This window comes from Nerophis ophidion, linkage group LG08, assembly GCF_033978795.1.
Source record: "Nerophis ophidion isolate RoL-2023_Sa linkage group LG08, RoL_Noph_v1.0, whole genome shotgun sequence".
Lineage (NCBI taxonomy): Eukaryota > Metazoa > Chordata > Actinopteri > Syngnathiformes > Syngnathidae > Nerophis > Nerophis ophidion.
Window position 1 is genome coordinate 8,956,647 of NC_084618.1, and position 5,809 is coordinate 8,962,455.

Sequence of the window (5,809 nt, forward strand, 5' to 3'; positions counted from 1 at the left end):
TTCAAAGGTGACGACGATTTCAATAACTTTAAAATGCACCAATGACATCATGACGATGAAGTAAGGTTGATATTTTGGTAAATAAAAAAACATGCGCCGCCCGGGAATCGAACCCGGGTCGCAAGAATGGGAATCTTGCATGATACCACTACACCAGCGGCGCTATACATATAGCGACCTTAAATGTAATATATATCACCATTTACTACCGTGTTAGGACGTTACAGTCATGGCGGATATACATCATTAGTATAAAATGAAAGCCAATACAAACACGTTATCGAACAAATTTGTGCTTTACTTTAAAGATGTGATTTTTGGTTTTACACTGTATGAACAAAAAATTGAAAAGGAATTCTACCTTTGCAACCTCATTATTTTATTGGCTAAGTTTTATATTCATAAATGTAAGTTTCTTAATACCCGTCCTATCTTTTGCGCCTTTAAAAAAGATCTGGAACTTTACATTAAAACGCTCTCTACCTCTAACAACAAAAAAGCTGTGAAAACGATGATGCTGTGTTCCAAATTTAAGTTGTTTGATGAATCTGAATAAGCCTACGGCTTTGCATTTTGTTATTATATATATATATATTTTTGTATTCTATTTTTATTATTTTGAACTTACAACCCCCTGGTGCTGTTTTGTACTGTTTTCATTATGTTTTATATTGTTGTTAGTCTTACTGTTTGTAATTGTTGAAATTTATAAATAAACCTTTAAAAAAACAAACAAAAAAAACAAACACGAAGTTTCTCAATACCCAACCTGTCTTTTGTGCCTTTAAAAAAGATGTTTAACTTTACTTTAAAACGCTCTCTACCTCTAACAACAACAAAAAAACTGTGAAAACGACGATGCTGTGTTCTAATTTTAAGTTATCTAATGAATCTGAATGAGCCTATGGCTTTGCACCTAGTTTATCATATATATATTTTTTTTATATTCTATTTTTGTTTCTGTGAATTTACAACCCCCTGGCACTGTTTTGTACTGTTTTTATAATGTTTTATACTGTTGTTGAACTATTTTTATTTAGTTTCTCTTCTGTTTGTTGTGTTGAAATGTATAAATAAACATAAAAAAACCAACCAATAAATAAATAAAATAAATACGTTATCGACCGTGACGCTTCGCAACTTTTTTTTTTTAATTTGGAACGGGAGGCTTTTACGCCGAAATTCTTCACATATCGACTTCCGGCTGGGCGTTTAGTCGGCTAGCTAGTTTCGTTTTAACGTATTTCCGGTATCAATTCGGATGAAATCGACGCATTTTAAGTCCAAACAGGTTATCGAGCGTCTACATAAATGTCAATGTATGAAAGTAAGGCCTATATTTTCTAATTTACAATTAACGTGGACAATTTAGTGGTCAATTGCACGGAATATGTACCGCCCGATTGTAGCTGAGATAGGCGCCAGCGCCCCCCGCGACCCCGAAAGGGAATAAGCGGTAGAAAATGGATGGATGGATGGATGTACTGTACTGTGCAATCTACAAATACTAGTCTCAATCAATCGAGATAGAAAAGAAAATCAATTATAAATATGATATCTCTGTTAAAAACATTTAAAGGGATTTCGGTAGCCATTTTTTAATATATTTTTTAAATTTTATTATTTGATTAATTGAAACTTTTATTAGTAGATTGCAGAGTTCAGTACATATTCCGTACAATTGAGCACTAATGGTAACACCCCAATAGATTTTTCAACTTGTTTAAGTCGGGGTCCACCTTCATCAATTCATGGTAGATTATTATTATTTAATTCAATTAATATTTAATTGTTTAATTATTATTTAATACCCTATATGTATTTTCTTTTGTTTTCTTGCCTTGATGTTGAAAGTGCCTTGACTTTCGTGTAAATTATTAATGTATGTTTGTTGTTCAATAAAAACAATTAAAAAAAAAAAAGAATAAAAAAAATGTTATCGAACTAAATCGGAACAGACGGCTTTTACTCCGAAAGTCTTCACCCGTCAACTTCCGGACAGGAGTCTGTCAGCTAGCTAGTTTCGTTTTAACATATTTCCGGTGTCGAATGAAATTGACGCATTTTAAGTCCAAACAGGTTATCAAACGTCTACATAAATGTCGATTTATGAAAGTAAGGCCTACATTTTATAATTGGCTTAATGGTTTACAGTTAAGAATTAATATTATACTTTATGAAGTTTTGCACTTTTTGTGTTTTTCTTGTGTTTTTTGATTACATTTGGATGTATTTGTTGGTTTAAATAATATCCATGAAGTAAGACTATGTATTTTGTCAAAGGGGGCAGGAAACTTTAAGATTTTTCTTCATCCTGCTCCTTCTCAGGCGTTGTTGTGTGAATTTAAAATTGTATAATTGTGTATCGATCAAAAATGCACATCAATTCCTCATGGACTTTGCCACCACCCTTGCCCCAATAATCACACATATAATAAACCTCTCAATCAAACAAGGCCAAGTACCCAAAGATTTCAAGATAGCAAGAGTAACCCCCCTTTATAAAAAAGGAAGCAAATTAGAACCTGGTAACTACCGACCTGTTTCTATTCTCAGTTCCATTTCGAAAGTAATGGAGAAAATAGTTTATGAACAGGTTGATAGATACCTTGCTACTAATAAACTAATGTACAAATTCCAATCCGGCTTCAGAACTAACCACTCCACTGACACATGCCTTCTCTATCTGACCGACCACATCAAACATGAGGTGGACGCGGGAAAATACTGCGGCATGGTCATGCTGGACATTATAAATACTGCGGCATGGTCATGCTGGACATTATAAATACTGCGGCATGGTCATGCTGGACATTATAAATACTGCTGGTCATGCTGGACATTATAAATACTGCGGCATGGTCATGCTGGACATTATAAATACTGCTGGTCATGCTGGACATTATAAATACTGCTGGTCATGCTGGACATTATAAATACTGCGGCATGGTCATGCTGGACATTATAAATACTGCGGCATGGTCATGCTGGACATTATAAATACTGCGGCATGGTCATGCTGGACATTATAAATACTGCTGGACATGCTGGACATTATAAATACCGCGGCATGGTCATGCTGGACATTATAAATACTGCGGCATGGTCATGCTGGACATTATAAATACTGCGGCATGGTCATGCTGGACATTATAAATACTGCTGGACATGCTGGACATTATAAATACCGCGGCATGGTCATGCTGGACATTATAAATACTGCGGCATGGTCATGCTGGACATTATAAATACTGCTGGTCATGCTGGACATTATAAATACCGCGGCATGGTCATGCTGGACATTATAAATACTGCGGCATGGTCATGCTGGACATTATAAATACTGCGGCATGGTCATGCTGGACATTATAAATACTGCTGGTCATGCTGGACATTATAAATACTGCTGGTCATGCTGGACATTATAAATACTGTGGCATGGTCATGCTGGACATTATAAATACTGCGGCATGGTCATGCTGGACATTATAAATACTGCTGGTCATGCTGGACATTATAAATACTGCGGCATGGTCATGCTGGACATTATAAATACTGCGGCATGGTCATGCTGGACATTATAAATACTGCTGGTCATGCTGGACATTATAAATACCGCGGCATGGTCATGCTGGACATTATAAATACTGCGGCATGGTCATGCTGGACATTATAAATACTGCGGCATGGTCATGCTGGACATTATAAATACTGCTGGACATGCTGGACATTATAAATACCGCGGCATGGTCATGCTGGACATTATAAATACTGCGGCATGGTCATGCTGGACATTATAAATACTGCGGCATGGTCATGCTGGACATTATAAATACTGCTGGACATGCTGGACATTCAGAAGGCCTTTGACACCGTTAACCATGCTATACTGTTGGATAAGCTCCGAGCAATCGGATTCGACGAAACCTCATCAAGCTGGATGCAATCTTACTTGGAGGGGAGGAAACAGGTGGTAGAGGTGAACGGCACCATGTCCCCTCCCCTGTCAGTAAGCTGTGGAGTCCCCCAAGGCAGTACACTAGGACCTTTACTGTTCTTAATATACGTGAATGACATGCCATCAGCATGCCACTGAATTGTTCCTGTTTGCGGATGACTCGGCCCTGCTGGTATCCGGCAAGGACAAGTCACAGGTGGAACAAATCCTCAGTGCTGAACTCCTCAATATTTGCACCTGGCTCGCTGACAACAAGCTATCCATACACTTGGGTAAAACGGAATCCATTCTATTTGGGTCCCATATCAAACTTAAGAAGGTCAGTGACTTGACTATAAAAGTGGGTGACATTGTTATCACCAGGAAGGATGAGATCACCTACCTAGGTTCCATTCTAGAGGCTAATCTTTCCTGTGATAAAATGGCAACCAAGGTGATCAAAAAGGTCAACCAAAGAACGAGATTCCTCTACAGAATCTCCTCTCTGGTCAACAAAAGCACCTTGAGGATTCTAGCGGGAACTCTCATTCAACCCTTCTTCGATTACGCTTGCACCTCCTGGTACCCCAGCACCTCCAAAACCCTAAAATCTAGACTCCAAACATCCCAGAATAAGCTAATCCGGTTACTTTTAGACCTCCACCCCAGATCACACCTCAATCCAACCCACTTCTCCAAAGTGGGCTGGCTCAGGGTGGAGGACAGAGTCAAACAACTTGCACTGAGCCTAGTCTATAAAATCCGCTACACCTCCTTGATACCGAAATACATGTCAAACTACTTCCTTAACGTAAATGACCGCCATAACCACAACACCAGGGGGAGCTCCACAAACCAGGTTAAACCCAGATTCCCATCTAACAAAGGTCTTAACTCATTCTCTTTCTATGCCACATCAATGTGGAATGCACTCCCAACAGGTGTAAAAGTAAGTGCATCTCTATCCTCCTTCAAAAGCGCTCTAAAACAACACCTCGGGCATATTCAACACTTTACTAATACCCTCCTCCATTCACATCCAATCTCCCCGGATTATAAACAACTCAAATGTACTTCTAATGTATATATTTGTTCTTATGCTATGTGAACTGACTATGTTCTCTGCTGGCTGTACATATCCTACTAAATAAGACCTACACTGTTTCAATGTCCACATTTCTCTGTGGATGCAATTGTTGATGACTGAAGTTCTGATATCAACCAAAGCTCCTCATTGTAAATAATGTAAATAATTCAATGTACATACTATGATGATTAACCTGTGTGATGACTGTATTATGTTGATAGTATATATTTGTACCATGAATTGATGAAGGTGGACCCCGACTTAAACAAGTTGAAAAACTTATTGGGGTGTTACCATTTAGTGGTCAATTGTACGGAATATGTACTGTACTGTGCAATCTACTAATAAAAGTATCAATCAATCAATCAATCAATGAAGGAGATAAATAAAAAATTAATGAATGAATGAACAATTAACGTGGACAATTTAGTGGTCAATTGCACGGAATATGTATGTACGCAATCACCTAATACAAGTCTCAATCAATCAAAAAAAAATATTATCAATTATAAATATGATATCTCTGTTGAAAACATTTAAAGTGATTTTGGTAACCATTTTTCTAATATATTTTTATTATTTCTTTAATACCCTTCATGTATTTTCTTTTGTTTTCTTTCCTTGATGTTGAAAGTGACTTGATTTTTGTGTGAATTAGAAATGTATGTTTGTTTTTCAATTAAAAAAAATAAATAAAAACAATAATTTAAAAAAGGTTATCGAACGTGTCGCCTAAATCGGAACAGACGGCTTTTACGCTGAAAGTCTTCACACATCGACTTCCG

At 37.2% G+C, this 5,809-nt stretch overlaps 1 non-coding gene across 1 annotated transcript; it reads right to left on the bottom strand.

Moving 5' to 3' along the window:
• Nucleotides 1-92: 92 nt before the first annotated feature.
• Nucleotides 93-163, bottom strand: trnag-ccc (transfer RNA glycine (anticodon CCC)). Its single transcript has one exon. It is a non-coding gene; the product is annotated as a tRNA-Gly (tRNA).
• Between the last annotated feature and the right edge of the window lie 5,646 nt (nt 164-5,809).